Source organism: Manacus vitellinus, unplaced genomic scaffold, assembly GCF_001715985.3.
Source record: "Manacus vitellinus isolate BGI_N305 unplaced genomic scaffold, ASM171598v3 scaffold_52_pilon, whole genome shotgun sequence".
NCBI classification, from domain to species: Eukaryota; Metazoa; Chordata; class Aves; order Passeriformes; family Pipridae; genus Manacus; species Manacus vitellinus.
The window spans coordinates 770,320-771,606 of NW_021940628.1; positions in this window are offsets into that span (position 1 = coordinate 770,320).

A 1,287-nucleotide genomic window follows, 5' to 3' on the forward strand; every position below is an offset into this window, starting at 1 on the left:
CACCCCACCTGGGAACACCCCCCCGCACTCGTAGGTGCTGATCCCTTGATGCTTGCGCCTCCCTCGGGTTTCTGTTTTTTTGGGGTTCCTCCCCTTCACCCCGACACCCTAAGGCAGGTGCTTTGGGACCCTCGGGTAGGGAAGTTGTTTGCATTAGCCAGCTGCCCCAGCGTGCGTTTTTTCTGGGGGGGCAAAGCCTGTAGAAATGGGCAACAGGCTTTTTTTAAAGCCTCCTTTAAAGCTCCACGTGCCTCCCGGGGCTGGGATATCCCCCCATCTCCCCGGAGCCGGGGCGTCCCCCTGCATCCCTGGGGCCAGAACATCCCCCAGTCCGATGATCTGGGCATTCCCCTCTGCCCCTCCTGGGACCAGGGCATCCTTCTTTTTCCCCCTGGATCCAGAGTAGACACTCCCTTCCCAGGGGCCAGGGCATCCCCCCAGAGCATCAGCCCCACATCTTCATCCGCTGTCGAGTTCCTGTGCTGCAGCCAGCTCCGATGGGACTCGGGGAGGTTCCCCGAGATTAAAGCCAGGGGAGTATTTTTAGGCTCCCCCCAATATCCCTGGCAGCGTTTGTGGGAAGGGCGGAGGTGGCGGGGGGTGCCTTCGTCCCCCTTCTCCCGCCTGGAATAAAGGCGGTTTCCAGCTGGTCCTGTGGCTTTTGCCAACTCCTCTTAGCGAAGGAATGGCTTTGAAGGAGAGCCAGGGCTGGCGGCGAGCGGGGGGCCCCAGGTGCCGGGGCTTTGGGATCCCTGGAGGCAGTGGGAGGGGTGTCCTGGGGCTGGAAATCTGAGGACACACCACGGGGTATCCTGGTCTCCACCAGTACATGCTGGTCACTGCCGTGGATCTCCTACCATGGATCTGCCTCCCAGCCGGGAAGGGGGAGGCAGCTCCAGCCAGGAGGGAGCAGCAGGAATTTTGTTTGGCTGCTCGGAGAGGCTGCGGGTAAAGGGGACTGGGATGGGGGGAGAGGCGTCCCCCAGGAATGGCAGGGGGTCTCTGTGGGGTTGGCTTAGTAAAGCTCCAGTGAGCTCGAGAGAACTGGGAATCGTGACTGCTGTCATGTGCCACGGGGGCCACGGGGCTGAGCCCCCCGTCCCACTGGAGGCTGCAGGGAGGGGACCAAACCACTACCAGGCCTTTGGCATCCCCTGTCCCAGCACGAGAGGAAGAGGGAGATCCAACTAAACCAGCTCCACGCCGCCCTCAGAACCCTGATGGGGCGATAGCATCAGCCAAGGGGGATAATCAGCCCTGGTTTTGGGCGTGTGTGTTAGAGGGGAC